Source organism: Nerophis ophidion, linkage group LG02, assembly GCF_033978795.1.
Source record: "Nerophis ophidion isolate RoL-2023_Sa linkage group LG02, RoL_Noph_v1.0, whole genome shotgun sequence".
Classification (NCBI taxonomy): Eukaryota; Metazoa; Chordata; class Actinopteri; order Syngnathiformes; family Syngnathidae; genus Nerophis; species Nerophis ophidion.
In genome coordinates, this window is record NC_084612.1 from 88,602,217 (window position 1) to 88,625,089 (window position 22,873).

Here is a 22,873-nt window from a genome sequence, read left to right on the forward strand (position 1 = left end):
GACCGAAATCATGGTCCCAATATGGAAAACCAGTAGAAAATGTCTCATTTGCACCCCTGGGGGTGACATCTATCAAAATGAGGGTAGTCCCAAAAAGGAGGGATTTTTCAAATTGACTGTGTGTCGGTTTTAAAAGTGGTCAACATATGAAATAACAAGTGTGTTTAAGAAATTGAAATGTGCCCCATTTTGGTCAAAACTCATGCAAAAAATAAATAAATATGTGCAGAGAGACATACTGTAATAATTTGAAGTAAATAATGAAGATTAAAAAACAATTACAAACAAAGAATTAAAAAAAAATAGATAAGTAAAATCAGTCTTTTTCTTATAAAATTGCGAACAATTTCTCATACTATTTCTGTTTCCGTATCAATGCGATATTTCCCATTAAATTATTAATTTTTTTCATGCAAAATGGTGAGATTTTTTCGTATTCAATTCTGACTTTTATCACAATATTGCCAATTTGTTTGTTGTTTTTGTAAAATAGTGAAATGAGTAAAAGTATGACAACAAGTCATAATAATTCAGTGAAAATGATGGCAAAAAGTCATCATTTTTCACAAATTGTTCTGCCAAGTAAAATTTCGATTATTATTATCATATTGCCACCATTATTAAGTTTTCTTATAAGATTGAGACTTTTGTCAAGTAAAATTATGACTCTTTTCATAAAATTGCCAACATTTGAAGCTTAGAGGATTTTCGGGTATTAGAATGTGGTATAAAATGCTTCATACAATTGATCCATCCATTTTCTACCGCTTATTCCCTTTTGGGGTCGCGGGGGGCGCTGGCGCCTATCTCAGCATACAATTGATTTTAAACAAAAATAAAACAAGCAACATTTAAATTATTTGCTATCATTTCAACTATTTGGGTCCTCAAAGTATTTTTGTATCCTGAGACTTACACCGTGTCTTTGTAAACAACAACAGCGACCAAAACATATTTTTTGATGGCAAAAACAATAAAAGTAAAAATTTAGATTTAGTCATTTCAGTAAAATATATATTTAAAAAATCCTTTTAAAGTTTGGTTTTCACTTCCCAAAATAGATTTAAAAAAATATATATATATATATTTTTGGACAAGCATTCTTCTTTTTGAGGACATTTTAGTTAGGTTACACTACTTCCTGTTCCTGTTTGCGTTAGACAGGAAGTGGGGGGGCGTGGTCAGTTCCTAACTTTTGTGCAACAGGTGAAGGAAAATGGACGCTAAATTGAGACTGTTGGCTGTTTTTTCTCTTCAATAACGAAGCAGAAGCATCACGTGTTGGATTTACAGCAACAACCCAGTTGGATTATTGACTCTACAACGTTTGGTGAGTGTCAGACTTGTTTTTCTGTCTGCTTATAAGACAATGTTGGCATTTGGAGAGCATGTTGGGCCTTGTTGTTTTGTTTGTAATAACCACGTTTTTTTTTGTTTGTAATGTTTGAATTTAATAACCTTTAAATCAAGAAGGTGAGGAGAAACACGGAGGAAGTTTAGTTTGGGAGACTGTCATATCCATAGACATCTTATAAGTAGACGCAGCATTAGCTACTGTGGGGTGAGAAATTCGGCCGCCATCTTGAAGTGGTGATGAGGTGCCGGCGAGCAGCCTAAATTGGCAGTTGACTGGTAGAAAACAAAGATGCTGGGCTGGTGTTCAGCGTTTTCCTACTCAAATGAGCGGACTGTTGAAAAGAGGAATCGGGGGATTACTTTTCACAAGTAAAATTCAACATTAACGTACCAAAATTGCATTTTGTGAAATGTGCATATTGTATATAGTTCTCTGCAAACCTATGGTGGCATCATGCCTTCAGGGTGCATTTTGTACATGGTTCTCTGCAAACCTATTAAATCTGTTATTTTGTCTTCATTATTTTGTCAAACCCTGTTTCCATATGAGTTGGGAAATTGTGTTAGATGTAAATATAAACAGAATAAAATGATTAGCAAATAATTTTCAACCCATATTCAGTTGAATATGCTGCAAAGACAACATATTTGATGTTCAAATTGATAAACTTTTTTTTGTTGCAAATAATAATTAACTTTTGAATTTGATGTCAGCAACACGTGACAAAGACGTTGGGAAAGGTGGCGATGAATACTGATAAAGTTGAGGAATGCTCATCAAACACTTATTTGGAACATCCCACAGGTGTGCAGGCTAATTGGGAAAAGGTGGGTGCCATGATTGGGTATAAAAACAGCTTCCCAAAAAATGCTCAGTATTTCACAACTGTGTGAGCAAATAGTCAAACAGTTTAAGAATGTTTCTCAAAGTGCGATTGCAAGAAATTTAGGGATTTCAACATCTACGGTCCATAATATCATCAAAAGGTTCAGAGAATCTGGAGAAATCACTCCACGTAAGCGGCAATGTATCAAAAACTGACATCAATCTCTAAAGGATATCACCACATGGGCTCAGGGACACTTCAGAAAACCACTGTCACTAAATACAGTTCGTCACTACATCTGTAAGTGCAAGTTAACGCTCTACTATGCAGAGCGAAAGCCATTTATCAACAACATCCAGAAACGCCCCCGGCCTCTCTGGGCCCGAGATCATCTAAGATGGACTGATGCAAAGTGGAAAAGTGTTCTGTGGTCTGACGAGTCCACATTTCAAATTGTTTTTTGGAAATATTCGACATCGTGTCATCCGGACCAAAGGGGAAGCGAACCATCCAGACTGTTATCGACGCAAAGTTCAAAAGCCAGCATCTTTGATGGTATGGGGGTGCATTGGTGCCCAAGAAATGGGTAACTTACACATTTGTGAAGGCACCATTAATGCTGAAAGGTCCATACAGGTTTTGGAGCAACATATGTTGCCATCCAAGCAACGTTATCATGAACGCCCCTGCTTATTTCAGCAAGACAAGTGTTACAACAGCTTGGCTTCGTAAAAAACGAGTGCGGGTACTTTCCTGGCCCACTTGAAGTCCAGACCTGTCTCCCATTGAAAATGTGTGGCACATTATGAAGCGGTAAAATACGACAGTGGAGACCCCAGACTGTTGAACGACTGAAGCTCTACATAAAACAAGAATGGGAAAGAATTCCACTTTCAAAGCTTCAACAATTTGTTTCCTCAGTTCCCAAACGTTTATTGCGTGTTGTTAAAAGAAAAGGTGATGTAACACAGTGGTGAACATGCCCTTTCCCAACTACTTTGGCACGTGTTGCAGCCATGAAAATCTAAGTTAATTATTATTGACAAAAAAATTAAGTAAAGTTTATGAATTTGAACATCAAATATCTTGTCTTTGTAGTAAATTCAATTGAATATGGGTTGAAAAGGATTTGCAAATCATTGTATTCTGTTTATATTTACATCTAACACAATTTCCCAACTCATATATAGAAACAGTCCCCATGCCTAAATGCTTGATTTTATACACCTGTGATTAGGACACCCGATTCGCATCATTTGGGTGGGTGGCCGAGTACTTTTGGCAATATAGTGTAGTTTTATCGCCCAGCCCTACCCAGCTTGCACTTTACGCTCTCAGAGTGTAAGTGTGGAGGTCATACTTGCCAACCCTCCCGGATTTTCCGGGAGACTCCCGAAACTCAGCGCCTTCCCGGAAGCCTCCCGGGACAAATTTTCTCCCGAAATTCAGGCGAACCTGAGTGAGGACAGCCTGTTTCCACGTCCGTTTTCCCACAATATAAACAGTGTGTTTGCCCAATGACGTTATAACTGTAGAATGATCAAGGGCGAGTTCATGGTTTCTTATGTGGTTTTATTGTTAGGCAGTTTCATTAACGTCCTCCCAGCGCGGTAACAACACACAACAACAGCAGTCGCGTTTTCATCTACCGTAAAGCAGTTCGTCTGCCGTAAACAGCAATAATGTGACACTCTTAAACAGGACAATACTGGCATTTACTGTACATGCATATGGTTAGAAAAATAGTGACAGAGAATAGAACAAGGATGGACAATTCAACAATTCCATATCATAAGTATTTGCACTACTGATGAAACACTCATTGTTTACAGCCATATCCTATTTAAAAAACAACAAACTATATATATAGTCACTTTAATACAGGGGTCGGGAACCTTTTTGGCTGAGAGAGCCATACAAGCCAAATATTTTTAAAAGTATTTCCGTGAGAGCCATATAATTTATTGTTTTTTTAACACTGAATACAACAATATGCGTGCATTTTTAAGAAAGACCAACATTTTTTCAGTATAATGAGTCTCTAATTCTTTTTCATACCATTATTATTCTGAGGCTAACCAAAAATAAATAAAATACTTCTTACCATTAATGCGACTTCTTGAACAGGTGTGGTAGAAACCGGATGGAGGAAAATGCATGAGAATGTTTTATATTTTGAACGTTATTTTTGACACCGTGATTACCAGCGGAATTATTCATTACTTATCGTGTTAAGCAATGTCAGCTAAGATTTATTTGAGAGCCAGGTGCGATCATCAAAAGAGCCACATCTGGCTCTAAAGCCATAGGTTCCCTACCCCTGCTTTAGTAGGTAGAGATATTTATGTTGCACTTTACTGTTTGTGTTTTCTTTTTCTTTTTGTCCACGCGTGGGAGAGTGCGAAACAAAATTTCGATTCCTTTGTATGTCTTTACATGTAAAGAAATTGACAAATAAAGCTGACTTGACTTGACTTCAACCCTTAACTCAACAATGAGTAGACTAGTGTTATGTGTGTATATGTGTAAATAAATGAACACTGAAATTCAAGTATTTCTTTAATTTATATATATATATATATATATATATATATATATATATATATATATATATATATATATATATATATGTGTATATATATATATATATATGTCTTGATTGGATTATCCAGAGAATAGTGCTCGATACCGTGGTAGAGCGCAATATGTAGGTGTGGGAAAAATCACAAGACTACTTCATCTCTACAGAACTGTTTCATGAGGGTTCCCTCAATCATCAGGAGATTTTAATGGAAGCATTCACATACAATGGTTTATATAGGGCACAGAGTGGGTGGGTACAGGCAGGTGTAGGGTGTGGTGATTGGCTCATGTTACCTAGGAGGTGTTTCCGTCTGTGGCGGCATGTTGAAATGATTTCACTGCGCTTGTTGAGGGATGACAGGTCTGGATGATATATAATAAACAGTTTCTCTTTTAAGCATAGGTTGCATCTTTTATTACCACTGTTGTAAGGTGTGCTGGATGCAAGAATGTGCCATGTTATTGAATATTCAACATTATTGTCTTTGAGGTTCCAAATGTGTTTGCTGAGTTCTGTAGAATTCCGCAAAGTCTGGTTTCTAAAGGAGGCGTTGTGATTATTCCATCTTGTTTTGAACGCTCCTTCGGTTAATCCTACGTACGTGTCGGATGTGTTCATGTCCTTGCGTATTACCTTTGCTTGGTAAACGACTGATGTCTGTAAGCACCCTCCGTTGAGAGGGCAATCAGGTTTCTTGCATAAGGAATGTAACTGTTGCAAGAAACCTGATTGCCCTCTCAACGGAGGGTGCTTACAGACATCAGTCGTTTACCAAGCAAAGGTAATACGCAAGGACATTAACACATCCGACACGTACGTAGGATCACGTACGTAGGATTAACCGAAGGAGCGTTCAAAACAAGATGGAATAATCACAACGCCTCCTTTAGAAACCAGACTTTGCGGAATTCTACAGAACTCAGCAAACACATTTGGAACCTCAAAGACAACAATGTTGAATATTCAATAACATGGCAAATTCTTGCATCCAGCACCCCTTACAACAGTGGTAATAAAAGATGCAACCTATGCTTAAAAGAGAAACTGTTTATTATATATCATCCAGACCTGTCATCCCTCAACAAGCGCAGTGAAATCATTTCAACATGCCGCCACAGACGGAAACACCTCCTAGGTAACACATGAGCCAATCACCACACCCTACGCCTGCCTGTACCCACCCACTCTGTGCCCTATATAAACCATTGTATGTGAATGCTTCCATTAAAATCTCCTGATGATTAAGGGAACCCCTCATGAAACAGTTCTGTAGAGATGAAGTAGTCTTGTGATTTTTCCCACACCTACATATATATATATATATATATATATATATATGAAATACTTAATTTGGTGAATTCTCTTAACCACGTCCCCAACCACACTACGCCTCCAACCCCACCCCGGACCACGCCTCCCAACCCACCACCCCCCCCCCCACCTCCCGAAATCGGAGGTCTCGAGGTTGGCAAGTATGGTGGAGGTGCACGGCCATCTTTTTGTGTCATCTGCGCGCCACCTGTTCCAGAAGCCTCCTCAAGAAGGTGGTGTTGACAGGGGGGGGAACAAAACAAAACAAAACAAAACAAAACGAAAGCGCCGCCGTGCATGAAAGCGTCCCCGCTCGTCCTCCATTGTCTCCGGTTTGGCGTCTTAATGAGCGGCTGATGAAAGTTTAATCAAAGCAGAACGCTGACAATCAAGGACAATTTCTTGTCGCCGCGACAACAAATGAAATGTTAGCAAAGTGTTTTTAAAAAAAAAAAAAATTTTTTTTTTTTAAAGTTGATCCCCCGTGCGGCTTTTAGCGTCTGGCGAAGGCTTCTCAGGTGAGAGCAGACTGTCGGGGCGAGGGGAAGGCGCCCTAAACGGGGGAGCGTGCAAAACTGCAGCGTCTCATTAATATTACAGAGACTCTTCTTTGACTTCATTTCATTTCATTTCTCCGTCTGAGTGGGGACAAACGTTGCAGGAGGGAGGAATTAAGGTGTGCAAATCACATTTTAGGCTCCAGTGTACAAAGAAAACCACGGAATTGTTTTAACCTTCTCCTCTCCTCTGCCGCATGAATATGTGCCGGCATAAATATATGTATATGCACGCCAGCCTTTTATCCCGATGAATTATTTTCATGTTTACCTCCTTCTGTCTGCACTAAGATTTATTTCAATAATGCAAAAGTTGATTAAGTGTGCTGCCACACTGCTGTCATGTCACGTCTCGCTGCCGCCGCCGCCGCCGCACTAAAACTCTCCTTTTTTTTTTTAATTGCAGAAATTCTCAGGCTTCTTAATACCTTAGCGCGCTAGCTCGTTAGCGCGGCGGAAAATCGCCTCTTGTTCGCCGACTTTCCCGAATGAACCCGGCAGAGATAACATGACTTTGGGAGCTCTAAAGTCAGATTTGGGAGCAATTGTTGCCCGAAATGCTAAAATGTCAAACTTAAAGGGGAACTGCACTTTTATGGGGAATTTTCGTGAATCGTGAATTATATTTATATAGCGCTTTTCTCAAGTGACTCAAAGCGCTTTACATAGTGACACCCAATATCTAAGTTACATTTAAAGCAGTGTGGGTGGCACTGGGAGCAGGTGGGTAAAGTGTCTTGCCCAAGGACACAACGGCAGTGACTAGGATGGCACAAGCGGGAATCGAACCTGCAACCCTCAAGTTGCTGGCACGGCCACTCTACCAACCGAGCTATTCCGCCCCAATAGTAGAATTAGCGATTCAAGGGTTTTATGAAAAAAAAAAAAAATATATATATATATATATATGACTTATATTGAAACTTGTTTAAGACTGAAACCCTTCTGGGTCCTTAAGACCTAACTTGAGGGAGCCCCGATAATAAATGTTTTTTTAAAAAGTGTATATTGTATTGGTTTGGAAATGAAAAAAATATCAACTTGGCCCCAGTGTACTTTGATTTTTCAATGTGCGGACCTCAGTGGAAAAAGTTTGGACACCCCTGCTGTACAGTAATATCATTTCAACACTGAATTTAAAAAAGCAGGGAGGTCATAACTGGTGGAATGCGTGAATTTTACCTATATTTCACAATCCTTATGAGAAACAAGAAGACAAAAAGTTTTTTTTGCATTCTAACATGTAAAAATCGACTCCTTCTAGGTAGCACGCAAAGCAGCTAATGGGGAAAATCTGTTATATCTTTTAAATCACTTTGAAAATGATTACTTTTTTAATGTAAAATGATTACTTCGATCCAACCATCATCTTCCACTTATCCGAGGTCAGGTCGCGGGGGCAGCAGCCTAAGCAGAAAAGCCCAGACTTTCCTCTCCCCAGCCACTTCGTCCAGCTCTTCCCGGGGGATCCCGAGGCGTTCCCAGGCCGGGAGACGTTAAGTTAAAGTACCAATGATTGTCACACACACACTAGGTGTGGTGAAATTTGTCCTCTGCATTTAACCCATCCCCTTGAGGTGAGGGGAACAGTGGGGAGCAGTGGTGCCGCGCCCGGGAATCACTTTTGGTGATTTAACCCCCAATTCCAACCCTTGATGCTGAGTGCCAAGCAGGGAGGTAATGGCTCTCATTTTTTTATAGTCTTTGGTATGACTCGGCCGGGGTTTGAACTCACAACCTACCGATCTCAGGCCGGACACTCTAGTCACTAGGCCACTGAGTAGGTTGCCTCCCAACGTGTCCTGGGTCTTCCCCGTGGCCTCCTACCGGTCGGACGTGCCCTAAACACCTCCCTAGGGAGGCGTTCGGGTGGCATCCTTACCAGATGCCCGAACCACCTCATCTGGGCCTGGCTCCAGAGGGGAGACCCACGTTGCCTTTTCGGGCTGTCCCCCAACTCCGGGCCCGGCTCCAGAGGAGGGACCCACGTTGCCTTTTCGGGCTGTACCTCAACTCCGGGCCTGGCTCCGGAGGCAGTACCCACGTTGCCTTTTCGGGCTGTTCCCCAACTCCGGGCCTGGCTCCAGAGGAGGGAACCACGTTGCCTTTTCGGGCTGTACCTCAACTCCGGGCCTGGCTCCAGAGGGGAGACCCACGTTGCCTTTTCGGGCTGTTCCCCAACTCCGGGCCTGGCTCCAGAGGAGGGAACCACGTTGCCTTTTCGGGCTGTACCTCAAATCCGGGCCTGGGTCCGGAGGGAGTACCCACATTGCCGTTTCGGGCTGTTCCTCAACTCCGGCCCTGGCTCCAGAGAGGGGGGGCGGGGGGCGGTGAACGGCGTCCAGGCAAGGGAAAACTGAGTCTTGGTTGTTGTAGTTCCATAGAAGTCTTCGAGGTGCTCTTTGTCTGTTCCCTCACTTAGGACCTGTTTGTCTTAGGAGACCCTACCAGGGGGCAGAGAAGCCCCCTGGACCACATAGCTCCTAGGACCATTGGGACACGCAAACTCCTCTACCACGGTCAGGTGGCAGCTCAGAGAGGAGAAACCAAGTAACCACAACATGCAAGTGTAAAAAACAACAACAACATTATGATTTGTGCAATTTCACAATGCTTTTGTTTTATTTTTAAACAAACAAAACAATCTGAAGTCGTCTTCATTTTTAAGTTATCGCGCCGTGATTTTACCAATCCGGCCCACTTGGGAGTGGATTTTTCTCCAGGTGGCCCCCCCGATCTAAAACGAGTTTGACACCCCTGCTTTTACTACTTTCCACTCGTCCGGTTTCCAACTTTATTCTCGCCGGGTTTTCGACTTTTCTCCTCCTCGAAGTCGCTTCCTTCGCCGCGTTCCCACCGGCGGCGTAAATTGCCGTAAGAGGCGCTTATTTAGCGGGTGTCTTTGAGTGTATTTATCATGACTGTGGTCAGTGGCCCCCGCCATGAAATATTCATGAAGGATATGAAGAATTTATGAAAATGCGCCCGCCCGCTTATTACTGTAAAATTGCTGATACGCCGTCGCCGCCGAGCTACAGCAAAACAATGAGGCCTTTTTTTCATTTATTTATTTATTTATTTTTCCCGTTCTCTCTCTCTCTCTCTCTCTAACTCTCTCTCTCTCTCTGCGTCTGGTGATGATGATGATGATGATGATGCAGCGGAGGGAGCAGTAAATGGGAGGAGGAGGAGGGGGATGGGGGGGGGTATTTTAATGCAAATATCATGGGAGCTTATTATTCATGGGAAAGAAGCAATGAATGATGCTTGGTGTGGAATGAAAGATGACTTCAAATTTGGAGGAGATAAGTTAAATGACCCTTATGTGTCCATATATATGTATATATGTATATATAGAAATGTCTATATATGGTGTTTATGGAATGGAACTAATGGTGTCAGAAGTAGGATTCTGCCTTGTCCTTTACATTTAAATGATGTGTGTGGAAAGAATGAGAGCGTGGGCGCTGATGAACACTTAGCGTGGGGCGGTGTCAAAGGTTAAGAGCTAGTTATTTTTAAGAATGACATGAATCCGGGCCGGACAGCGATTGCCTAAATGACCGGCGTAATTACCAATTACTTCTAGAAGCAGCCCAGATATTGGCGGCGCGCAGCCCGCTAAATACAGACGGGCATTAGCCCATTTAGCTTCTAATGCACATCATTGAGCCGCCCCAAAAAGGGCAAATGGGAGCATAATGGAAGATATAGTGGATGAGGTTTTGATGAAAAAATCCTGAGTTTTTTCACAAAAAAATGTTCGACTTTTTGACAAAAAAATGTTCGACTTTTTGACAAAAAAATTGAGACTTTTTGACAAAAAAATTGAGACTTTTTGACAAAAATGTTTTTGACCTTTTGACAAAAAAATGTTTGAGTTATCGACAAAAAAATGTTTGGCTTTTTGACAAAAAAATGTTCGACTTTTTGACATAAAATTTTCGACTTTTTGACACTTTGAAAATCCTGACTTTTTGACCAAAAATTCCTTGTCAAAAAGTCAAACATTTTTTTGTCAAAAAGTCAAAAAAATTTTGTCAAAAAGTTGAAATTTTTGGTCAAAAAGTTGACATTTTTTCTGTCAAAAAGTCAAACACTTTTTTCTCAAAAAGTCAAACACTTTTTCGTCAAAAAGTCAAACATTTTTTCATCAAAAAGTCGAACATTTTTTAGTCAAAAAGTCGCAATTTTTTTTGTCAAAAAGTCAGGATTTTTTTGGTTGAAAACTCAGGATTTTTTTGTCCAAAAGTCAGGAATTTTTTGTCAAAAAGTCAAAAAAATTCCTGCTTTTTGGACAAAAAAATCCTGCCCTTTTGACCAAAAAATTCCTGACTTTTTGAAAAAAAAAAAAAAAAAGGTTAGACTTTTTGACAAAAAAATGTTCGACTTTTTGACACTTACAAAAAATCCTGACTTTTTGACAAAAAAATTCTTGGCTTTTTGACCAAAAATTCCTGACTTTTTGACAAAAATTCTTGAGTTTTTGACCAAAAAATCCTGAGTTTTTGACAAAAAATCCTGATGTTTTGACAAAAAAAAAATCTGACTTTTTGACAAAAAATGTTAGACTTTTTGAGAAAATTTTTTCGACTTTTTGACACTTAGAAATTCATGACTTTTTGACTCTCAGAAAATCGTGACTTTTTGACAAGAAAATCGTGACATTTTGACAAAAAATTCCTGACTTTTTGACAAGAAAATCCGGATTTTTTGACAAGAAAATCCAGACTTTTTGACAAAAAATTCCTGATTTTTTGACAAAAAAATGTTTGACTTTTTTGACAAAAGAATGTTTGACTTTTTTGACCAAAAAATGTTTGACTTTTTGACAAAAAAATGTTTTGACTTTTTGACAAAAACATTTAGAAAATCGTGACTTTTTGACACTCAGAATATCGTGACTTTCCGGCACTCAGAAAATCCGGACTTTTTGACAAAAAATTCCTGACTTTGACAAAAAAATTCCTGACTTTTTGACAAACAAATTCCTGACTTTTTGACCAAAAAATTCAGACTTTTTGACTATAAGATCCTGACTTTTTGCCCAAAAAAATTCCGACTTTTTGCCAAAAAAAATTCCGACTTTTTGACAAAAAAAATCCTGACTTTCTGACAAAAAAAATTCCTGACTTTTTGAAAAAAAAAAAAAAAATCCTGACTTTTTGACAAGAAAAATCCTGACTTTTTGACAAAAAAAAAAAATCCTGACTTTTTGACAAAAAAAAATCTTGACTTTTTAACAAAAAAATCCTGACTTTTTTCGGCGTAATTACCAATTCCTTCCAGAAGCAGCCCAGATATCGGTGGCGTGCAGCCAGCTAAATGCAGACGGCCATTAGCCCATTTAGCTTCTAATGCACATCATGGAGTCGCCCAAAAAGGGCAAATGGAAACACAATGGAAGATATAGTGGATGGCGGCAAAAGGAATATTGGATTCAGGGGAGATGAATATTACTTTGTGTCATCATTGTTTGGCCATAAAACATTCACGGCGTATTTCATCTTTTCCCGCTAACGACCGCTTCTCCGCCTCCGTTTAACGACGACACCAGCCCTACCCACGCGGCGGCTACCTGTGCTCGCCGAACAACAACCGCACGAAAAGAGTCGGCAATCAGCGGCGGCGACTCCCCGCCCCGATGCCCGGAGAAGACGACTCGACAAACGAGAGCGAGCGTCTCGTCTGACAGGCCTGAGAGGCGAGAGAGGACATTCCCTAAATTAGACTTTAGCGCCGGCGAGGAACTTGTAAAGTCTCATCAATAAGTCAAACGCCACGGCGCAGGCGGCGGGGGTGAAACACGAGCGCTGTGGAAAACACGAGCGTAGAAGTGCGCCGTTGTCGGCTTTTGGGAGTAATGAGTTGTCGTTTTGCTGCTTTTTCGCCTTTTGACAGCAACCTTTTGCAGCGGAGGAAGGGAGGACGCTCCTAAACCATCTCATCAACAATGGCGGCTGAGGAAGAAGACATGCAGGATAATGATTGAAATGAATGTTTGCACTGCAGACTTTTTGGCACTTACAAAACAACCCGGCATTTTGACCAAAACATTTCCCACTTTTTGACACTTTATAAAAAATCCAGATTTTTTGGACACTTAGAAGAAATCCTGCCTTTTTGACCAAAAACTCCTGCCTTTTTGACCAAAAAATTCAGATTTTTTTTGACAAAAATGTTTGACTTTTTGGAGAAAAAAATTCAAACTTGTTGGAAAAAAAAATCCTGACTTTTTGGAGAAAAAAATCCTAACTTCTTGGAAAAAAATCCTGACTTTTTGACTAAAAAATCCTGACTTTTCGACAAAAAAAATCCTGACTTTTCACCAAAAAATGTTTGACTTTTGAACAAAAAAATGTTTGACTTTTGGACAAAACAATGTTTGACTTTTGGACAAAACAATGTTTGACTTTTTGTTAAAAAAAATGTTTGACTTTTTGACAAAAAAATCCTGACTTTTTGACCCCAAAAAATCCTGACTTTTGGACTAAAAAAATCCAGATTTTTTTTTGGACAAAAATATGTATGACTTTTTGGAGAAAAAAATTCTAACTTGTTGGAAAAAAAATATTGACTTTTTGGAGAAAAAAATCTTAACTTGTTGGGGAAAAAAATCCTGACTTTTTGACCAAAAAATCCTGACTTTTTGACCAAAAAAATCCTGACTTTTTGACCCAAAAAATCCTGACTTTTTGACCCCAAAAATCCTGACTTTTTGACCCCAAAAATCCTGACTTTTTGACCCCAAAAAATCCTGACTTTTTGACTCAAAAAAATCCTGACTTTTTGACCCAAAAAAATCCTGACTTTTGGACCATAAAATCCTGACTTTTGGACCAAAAAATGTTTGACTTTCAGACAAAAAAATGTTTGACTTTCAAACAAAAAAAATGTTTGACTTTTGGACAAAACAATGTTTGACTTTTGGACAAAACAATGTTTGACTTTTGGACAAAACAATGTTTGACTTTTGGACAAAACAATGTTTGACTTTTTGACAAAAAAATGTCTGACTTTTTGACCAAAAAAAATCCTGACTTTTTGACCCAAAAATCCAGATTTTTTTTTGACAAAAATATGTTTGACTTTTTGGAGAAAAAAATTCTAACTTGTTGGGAAAAAAATCCTGACTTTTTGACAAAAAAATCGTAACTTTTTGACCCCAAAAATCCTGACTTTTTGACCCAAAAAATCCAGATTTTTTTTTTTTAACCAAAAAAATCCTGACTTTTTGACCATAAAATCCTGACTTTTTGACCATAAAATCCTGACTTCTGGATAATTTTTTTTTTTTTTACTTTTGGACAAAAAAATCTTTGACTTTTTGACCAAAAAATGTTTGACTTCTTGACCCCCAAAAAATCCTGACTTTTTGGGGGGAAAAATCCTGACTTTTTGGGGGGAAAAACCCTGACTTTTTTGGGGAAAAAATCCAGACTTTTTGGGGTAAAAAATCCAGACTTTTTGGGTAAAAAATCCTGACTTTTTGAGGGAAAAATCCTGACTTTTTGGGGTAAAAATCCTGACTTTTTGACATTAAGAAATAGTCCTGACTTTTTGACGCTTAGAAAAAAAATCCGGACAATTTTACAAAAAATCCCCATTTATTGACAAAAAATCCAGACTCTTTGACAAAAAATCCTGTCTTCGACAAAAAAATCCTTTTAGAATTTTTTTTGACTTTTTGACACTTATAATAAATCCCAAATTTTTGACTCTTAGAAAAAAATCCTGATTTTTTGACACTTAGAAAAAAATCCTGACTTTTTGACAAAAAATAATTCTGCCCTTTTGACAAAAGAATCCTAACTTTACACAAAAGAATCCCGACTTTTTGACAAAAGTATTCTGTCTTTTTAACAAAAAAAATACTGAATTTCTGACAAAAAAAATGTTTGACTTTTTGCTAAAATTTTTTTTTACTTTTTGACAAAATAATCCTGACTTTTTGGGAAACATATCCTGACTTTTTGGGGAAAAAATCTGACTTTTTTGGGGGAAAAATCCTGACTTTTTGGGAAAAAAATCTTGACTTTTTGGGGAAAAAAATGCTGACGTTTGGGGGAAAAAATGCTGACTTTTTGGGGAAAAAAATGCTGACTTTTTGGGGAAAAAAATCCTGACTTTTTGGGGAAAAATCCTGACTTTTGGGGGGGAAAATCCTGACTTTTTGACACTCAGAAAAAATCCTGACTTTTTGACAAAAATGTTTGACTTTTTGACATTAAGAAAGAGTCCTGACTTTTTGACACTTAGGAAAAAAAATCCCGACAATTTTACAAAAAATCCCCACTAATTGACAAAAAAATCCAGACTCTTTGACAGAAAATCCTGACTTTGACAAAAAAATCCTTTCTGTATTTTTTTTTTTTGACTTTTTGACTCTTAGAAAAAATCCAAATTTTTGGACACTTGGACAAAAATCCTGACTTTTTGAAAAAAAAAAAAAATTCTGCTCTTTTGACAAAAGAATCCTAACTTTTGACAAAAGAATCCTGACTTTTTGACAAAAGTATCCTGTCTTTTGAACGAAAAAAATACTGAATTTTTGACGAAAAAATCCACACTTTTTGGGAAAAAAATCCAGACTTTTTGGGAAAAAGTCTCAGTTGATTAGCCATGCCTTTGGACATATAGTAACGTCGTAGTTATATTTCAAATGTCAGTTTTGATTAGTATTTCTCCTTTAAAACAGTATATCATGTTTTCCACGTTGCACCCCAATCCTCCCAAAAAATAAATTAAATAAACCCCCCCCCTCTTGCCGGCGCTCCTCTTTGCAAAGTCATGTCCGTTTTGAAAGGGATTAGCGATATTCCTAGCGGGCTCTTTCTTTCACCAGCGCTGGCACTACATGCAAAGCAAATCCGCGGAGGCCCTCCGGATCCACATTGTAATGCGACTGATAGCCGCGGGTTAAAAAGGGAAAAAAAGAAATAAAAATAAATAAAAACACTCGACAAAGCTTGCCCTCTCTGCGCTGGAACATTATCCCGGGCGCCCTCTCACACTCGCAACTCCGTGCGGCCCCTGGCGGAGCGTCAGGATGGCAAAAAAAAAAGGACGGGGTATTTTTTTAAAGGGCCAAGTGTTTGTCATCTCCCGCCAAAGCAGTTTTAGCATCATTGTCGCTCGTCTTCCTCGCCATGGGCTGCCTCGCCTTATTGTTGCCGTCTTTATCTCTTAACAATACCTGCTGCCTTCCACTGCCGCAGCACTTTTGCTTTATTTACACCCCCCTTTTTTTTCTTTTTTAGAAGGAGGCGTCATCACTTTTTGTTGTCAGTCGTATTCAATAGTTAATGCCTTCTCGTGGCACTAAAAGTGACTTTTATTATTTTTACATCTGCACGATGTCTTTAACTCCTCGCGCGCCGGAGGCCTTTTTTTTCGGAGACTGTCGGCAACAACACTGTGGGGCGTCTTTGACGTTTTATTGCAAAGATCACACGGGAGCTGTTAGACGCTTTTTTAAAAACGCTGCGCTTTAATGTCTTTTTTTTCCCTCTTCGTCTCGCGCCGTGCAAAAAGGGTCTCGCGTGGATTTGCGAGAAAAATGGACTTTAATTATCGGTTTTATCTTTTTTTTTTTTTTTGAATAAAAACGAACAACCTTAACAAGAAAAATGTCTTTTATTAAAGATACAAAAGTGTGTGTTTTTTAGTGGAGGTCTCAATCATACTGTTGGGTTGGAGCACAGGTGCTTGAAATCTAATAATTAACATTCCGAATGAATCGTCGGCTAATAAGAATAGAAACAACAAATGTAGCGGCGGGGGAAAGGTGATGACGTCGTCCAATTCGCATAATTGGCCATGACGCATGTGCTCGCACGTAGCCCAAAACCAGTGAAGTGGGCGCCTCGTGTAAATGGGAAATAAAAAGAGAATACAATGTTCGGCAAATCCTTTTCCAACTTACCGTATTTCCTTGAATCGCTAATTATTTTAAAACCTCTTCTCACTCCGGCACTTACCAAAGGCATGCGGTAAAAGCAAGCATGCGCTAATTATTTAAAACCTCTTCTCACTCCGGCGTTTACCAAAGGCATGCGGTAGATTTCGGCCTGCGCTTATAAATTTGAGTGTGATGTAAAGATACCATCATGAAAAGCACATTTAATAAAAAACAACTTTATTATGGTCTTACCTTTACTTATAAATGAAGTCCATGCACAGCTCCTTCTGATCAAAAGCATCGATAACTTGTTTATAGAAGTCTTCCTTATCTTTCTTCAGTTTTAAAAGTCTCTCTGTCTCGATGGAGATCTTCCTTTATTACTTCCTGCTTCGATTGAAAGTCCAGTTTAGAAAAGTGTTTTTTTTCAGATATGTAAACCTCCATGTTAAAAGTGCAAGCCAGAGGAAAAAATAAACAATTGCTGCTCACTCTTGCGGGTTGTTGTCACTTCTTCTGCAGCCAAGTAATCGAAAGAAAGATCACTAGCAGGAGGCGGGAGTCATTTAATGACTCATATTTGACACACGCAGCTACGGTATATTAATAAAACATAGCTGCTTACTGTTCTTTTTAGCAGATTCAATAGCTTGGACCTTAAATCCTACTGAATAGCTCTTAATCTTCTTCTCTTTATGCGATTTGAAATGATTGAAACCAGCCTCCTCCATTTTGAAAATGATGACAGGGGAAGTGTCACTCGTGACGTGACGAGTTTGACCCGGTGGAAATTCTAGACATGCGCTAATAAAAATAATATTTTGCGAAACGAGTTTGACCCAGCGTTAATCCTGAGCCGGCGTTAATGCTAAGCATGCGCTAATTATTTTGCGAAACTAGTTTGACGGGGCAGTAATTCTAGGCAGGCGCATAATTCAAGGAAATACGGTATATTCAATGGAATCGACTGCAAAGACAAGATGTTTAATGTTCCAACTGAGAAATGTCATTTGTTTTTTGCAAATAATCATTAGTTTAGAATGTAATGGTTGCCACACAGGCATTTTTACCACTCTGCTGCATGGACTTTCCTTTTAACAACACTCAGCAAATGTTTGGGAAGTGAGGAGACCAATTTTTTGAGGCTTTTCAAGTGGAATTCTTTCCCATTCTCAGCTTAAGTTGTTCAACAGTCCGGGGTCTACGTCGTGGTATTTTAGGCTTCATAATGCGCCACACATTTCCAATAGGGGACATGTCTGGACTATAGGCAGGCCACTCTTTTTCACTTGTTATTTCATATGTTGACCAGAGGGGGTGCACTTCAAATGTTTTACACACACTTGTTATTTCATATGTTGACCAGTGGGGGAGCAGTTCAAATGTTTTACACACACTTGTTATTACATATGTTTGGCCAGAGGGGGCGCACTTCAAATGTTTTACACACACTTGTTATTTCATATGTTGACCAGAGGGGGTGCACTTCAAATGTTTTACACACACTTGTTATTTCATATGTTGACCAGAGGGGGCGCACTTCAAATATTTTACACACACTTGTTGTTACATATGTTTGGCCAGAGGGGGCACACTTCAAATGTTTTACACACACTTGTTATTTCATATGTTGACCAGAAGGGGCGCACTTCAAATGTTTTACACACACTTGTTATTACATATGTTTGGCCAAAGGGGGGTGCACTTCAAATGTTTTATACACACATGTTATTTCATATATTGACCAGAGGGGGCGCACTTCAAATATTTTACATACATTTATTACATATGTTTGGCCAGAGGGGGCGCACTTCAAATGTTTTATACACACTCGTTATTTCTTATGTTGACCAGAGGGGGCACACTTCAAATGTTTTACACACACTTATTACATATGTTTGGCCAAAGGGGGAGCACTTCAAATGTTTTACACACACTTGTTATTTTATATGTTGACCAGAGGGGGAGCACTTAACATTTTTACACACACACTTGTTATTTCATGTGTTGGCCAGAGGGGGCGCACTTCAAATGTTTTACACACACTTGTTATTTTATATGTTGACCAGAGGGGGCACACTTCAAATGTTTTACACACACTTGTTATTACATATGTTTGGCCAAAGGGGGCGCACTTCAAATGTTTTACACACACTTGTTATTTTATATGTTGACCAGAGGGGGCACACTTCAAATGTTTTACACACACTTGTTATTACATATGTTTGGCCAGAGGGGGCGCACTTCAAATGTTTTACACACACTTGTTATTACATATGTTTGGCCAAAGCGGGAGCACTTCAAATGTTTTACACACACTTGTTATTTTATATGTTGACCAGAGAGGGCACACTTCAAATGTTTTACACACACTTGTTATTACATATGTTTGGCCAAATGGGGCGCACTTCAAATGTTTTACACACACTTGTTATTTTATATGTTGACCAGAGGGGGCACACTTCAAATGTTTTACACACACTTGTTATTACATATGTTTGGCCAAAGGGGGCGCACTTCAAATGTTTTACACACACTTGTTATTTTATATGTTGACCAGAGGGGGAGCACTTAAAATTTTTACACACACACTTGTTATTTTATGTGTTGGCCAGAGGGGGAGCACTTCAAATGTTTTACACACACTTGTTATTACATATGTTTGGCCAAAACGGGAGCACTTCAAATGTGTTACACACACTTGTTATTTTATATGTTGACCAGAGAGGGCACACTTCAAATGTTTTACACACACTTGTTATTACATATGTTTGGCCAAATGGGGCGCACTTCAAATGTTTTACACACACTTGTTATTTTATATGTTGACCAGAGGGGGCACACTTCAAATGTTTTACACACACTTGTTATTACATATGTTTGGCCAAAGGGGGAGCACTTCAAATGTTTTACACACACTTGTTATTTTATATGTTGACCAGAGGGGGCACACTTCAAATGTTTTACACACACTTATTACATATGTTTGGCCAAAGGGGGAGCACTTCAAATGTTTTACACACACTTGTTATTTCTTATGTTGACCAGAGGGAGCGCACTTCAAATATTTTACATACATTTATTACATATGTTTGGCCAGAGGGGGCGCACTTCAAATGTTTTATACACACTTGTTATTTCTTATGTTGACCAGAGGGGGAGCACTTCAAATGTTTCACACACACTTGTTATTTTATATGTTGACCAGAGGGGGAGCACTTAAAATTTTTACACACACACTTGTTATTTCATGTGTTGGCCAGAGGGGGCGCACTTGAAATGTTTTACACACACTTGTTATTTTATATGTTGACCAGAGGGGAAGCATTTTTAAAACCGACACAGTCAATTTGATAAATCCCTTCTTTTTGGGGTCCACCCTCATTTTGATAGATTTCACCACCAGGGGTGCTAATGAGACATTCTCTATTAGATGCAATGGTTTATGTGATAACTTGTTCAGCGGTCCTCATATGGACGGAACTTTCCCTTGTTGATGTCTCAAGACGGGTGGAAATACAAGCACACACACACACACACACACACACACACACACACACACACACACACACTGATGGCCGCAGCAGGAACACAGCATGCCAAAAGTCCAGAAGATGGAAGCAGTCTGGATCATAGCGGTCCAAGAGCTTAGCAGGGGGTCCACAAACTGCTCAAATCTGACATTTGTGCCTCCAGGAGGTACGCAAACATGGATAGACACGAACACGCCATCATTTTCATCTCATTTCATTGTTTTTCTTTCAGATATGTTCGACATTTTACTTTACCATGTGACTCTTACAGTGTGTGTGTGTGTGTGTGTGTGTGTGTGTGTGTGTGGGTTTTAATGATCTCAGGTTGTTGTTAAATCACACACTGATTGCTTTTATGTTCCACCGCACCGATGTTCCTCCCCACCTCACCTCCGCCGCTGAATGCAGCGTTTTAACACCGCAGCGGAACTGGCGTGTGAATATTAAAAACATCGTTTGGGTCGCATTCCCCTGGAAAATCTCATCAAGCACAAACATCCTGCTCTTCCGTTCGCAGGCTGAACAACCTCAGAGGTGACAGCTGACGCGATGTGGGCGGGACTCGCACGGAGACTCGACGGGAGGCGGAGAAGAGCCGAAACTTTTGAAGGCGTCAAGAAAAGCACAGAGGTAATTCTCGGTTTTACTGTTTAAAATGTTTATTATTGTAGCATTAAGGTGGTTAAAGTTAAGGATTTGGGGGATTTCTGGTCATTTGTGAGGGCACCAAAGGTTCTTCTGTGTGTGTGCCGATGTGTTCATGTATTGTAAGTGTATTTTACCGTTTAAAATGTTTATCATTCTAGCATTACGGTGGTTCAAGTTAAGGTATTAGGGGGATTTCTGGTCACTTGTGAGGGCACCAAAGGGTCTTCTGTGTGTTTGCCGATGTGTTCATGTACTGTTAGTGTATTTTACCGTTTAAAATGTTTATTATTCTAGAATTAAGGTGGTTCAAGTTAAGGATTTGGGGGCTTTCTGGTTACTTCTGATTGCGTCAACGGGTCTTCTGTGTGTGTGCCGATGTGTTCATGTACTGTAAGTGGATTTTACAGTTTAAAATGTTCATTATTCTAGCATTAAGGTGGTTAAAGTTAAGGATTTAGGGGCTTTGTGGTCACTTGTGAGGGCGTCAACGGGTCTTCTGTGTGTGTGCCGATCTGTTCATGTACTGTAAGTGGATTTTACTGTTTAAAATGTTTATTATTCTAGCATTAAGGTGGTTAAAGTTAAGGATTTAGGGGCTTTCTGGTCACTTGTGAGGGCGTCAACGGGTCTTCTGTGTGTGTGCTGATGTGTTCATGTACTGCAAGTGGATCTTACTGTTTAAAATGTTTATTATTCTAGCATTAAGGTGGTTAAAGTTAAGGATTTAGGGGCTTTCTGGTCACTTGTGAGGGCGTCAACGGGTCTTCTGTGTGTGTGCTGATGTGTTCATGTACTGCAAGTGGATCTTACTGTTTAAAATGTTTATTATTCTAGCATTAAGGTGGTTAAAGTTAAGGATTTAAGGGGAATTCTGGTCACTTGTGAGGGCACCAAAGGGACTTGTGTGTGTGCCGATGTGTTCATGTACTGTAAGTGGATTTTACTGTTTAAAATGTTTATTATTCTAGCATTAAGGTGGTAAAAGTTAAGGATTTGGGGGCTTTCTGGTCACTTTTTAGGGCGTCAACGGGTCTTTCTGTGTGTGTGCCGATGTGTTCATGTGCTGTAAGTGGATTTTACTGTTTAAAATGTTTATTATTCTAGCATTAAGGTGGTTAAAGTTAAGGATTTGGGGGATTTCTGGTCATTTGTGAGGGCACCAAAGGGACTTGTCTGTGTGCCGATGTGTTCATGTACTGTAAGTTTTGATTGATTGATTGATTGATACTTTTATTAGTAGATTGCACAGTTCAGTACATATTCCGTACAATTGACCACTAAATGGTAACACCCGAATAAGTTTTTCAACTTGTTTAAGTCGGGGTCCACGTTAATCAATTCATGGTACAAATATATACTATCAACATAATACAGTCATCACACAAGTTAATCATCATAGTATGTACATTGAATTATTTACATTATTTACAATCCGGGGGGTGGGATGAGGAGCTTTGATTGATATCAGAACTTCAGTCATCAACAATTGCATCAACAGAGAAATGTGGACATTGAAACAGTGTAGGTCTTATTTAGTAGGATATGTACAGCCAGCAGAGAACATAGTGAGTTCAGTGGATAAAGTTAAGGATTTAGGGGATTTCTGGTCACTTGTGAGGGCACCAAAGGGACTTATGTGTGTGTGCCGATGTGTTCATGTACTGTAAGTGGATTTTATTGTTTAAAATGTTTATTATTCTAGCATTAACGTGGTTAAAGTTAAGGATTTGGGGGATTTCTGGTCACTTGTGAGGGCACCAAAGGGAGTTGTGTGTGTGCCGATGTGTTCATGTACTGTAAGTGGATTTTACCATTAAAAATGTTTATTATTCTAGCATTAAGGTGGTTAAAGTTAAGGATTTTGGGGATTTCTGGTCACTTGTGAGGGCACCAAAGGTTCTTCTGTGTGTGTGCCGATGTGTTCATGTACTGTAAGTGGATTTTACAGTTTAAAATGTTTATTATTCTAGCATTAAGGTGGTAAAAGTTAAGGATTCGGGGGTTTTCTGGTCACTTGTGAGGGTGTCAACGAGTCTTCTGTGTGTGTGCCGATGTGTTCATGTACTCTAAGTGGATTTTACTGTTTAAAATGTTTATTATTCTAGCTTTAAAGTGGTTAAAATTAAGGATTTGGGGGATTTCTGGTCACTTGTGAG

The 22,873-nt window shown here is 39.2% G+C and overlaps 1 long non-coding RNA gene across 1 annotated transcript in view; it reads left to right on the plus strand.

Annotated features, from left to right (window-relative positions):
* Positions 1–1,211: 1,211 nt before the first annotated feature.
* The window catches only part of LOC133535400 (uncharacterized), a 96,080-nt gene continuing 74,418 nt past the window's right edge, over positions 1,212–22,873 (plus strand). The window contains exons 1-2 of the long non-coding RNA XR_009802217.1: positions 1,212–1,330; positions 20,587–20,699. This is a non-coding gene — a long non-coding RNA (uncharacterized LOC133535400). The remainder of the gene's footprint in view (positions 1,331–20,586; positions 20,700–22,873) is intronic.